Source organism: Penaeus monodon, chromosome 22, assembly GCF_015228065.2.
Source record: "Penaeus monodon isolate SGIC_2016 chromosome 22, NSTDA_Pmon_1, whole genome shotgun sequence".
In the NCBI taxonomy this organism is placed as follows: Eukaryota; Metazoa; Arthropoda; class Malacostraca; order Decapoda; family Penaeidae; genus Penaeus; species Penaeus monodon.
Genome location: NC_051407.1, coordinates 15,865,355 through 15,865,930, shown reverse-complemented (window position 1 = coordinate 15,865,930; position 576 = coordinate 15,865,355). Strand labels below are relative to the sequence as shown.

The 576-nt window shown below is 35.8% G+C and overlaps 1 protein-coding gene across 1 annotated transcript in view; it reads left to right on the top strand.

Moving 5' to 3' along the window:
- The window catches only part of LOC119586950 (probable dual specificity protein kinase madd-3), a gene marked incomplete in the record, with an annotated part of 25,662 nt that overhangs the window by 5,106 nt on the left and 19,980 nt on the right, over positions 1-576 (top strand).

Here is a 576-nt window from a genome sequence, read left to right as displayed (position 1 = left end):
CGAAAGTATTTACTCTTGTCAATTTTAGCAGTTGATTTGACGATTGATGATTTGATATCAGTTTTTTTTTGTTTTTTGTACAAGGGTAACTTTTTTTTCCACTTGTTAACGTAGTTGCTGTCACGTCTATTTATAATTTTTAATGTTTTATAACATGCCCCTCTCTTCTCTCCCCGAGGTTATGCCCTTCATTTATTTTTATATGGACTGGTCTAGTTTTTTTCCTCCGATTCTCTTGGCATTGATGTATGGCTTTAGTTACGCAACCGGTATATATATTTTGTGTGGAAGATCCTCCTTTGAAAAAAATGGTCTCTTAAGAAAAAAAAGGAAAACATTCCTAATCAGATAATAAAACGGATAATAAAAAACTTGGATAAAAAATGGACAAGGAACTAGGAAGGGAGAAAAAAAACGATTAAAAAGAATCTAGAATCGTGTCGAACCAGAGTTTACTTACGGGAACCAAAACAAACAGCGGAGGGCTATTGGAATGTGGCAAATTCACAGGACAGAAATAGAGGTAGAGAGAGAGAGGAGGACGTGTGAGTCACTGTAATGGAGATGGGGTCGAGA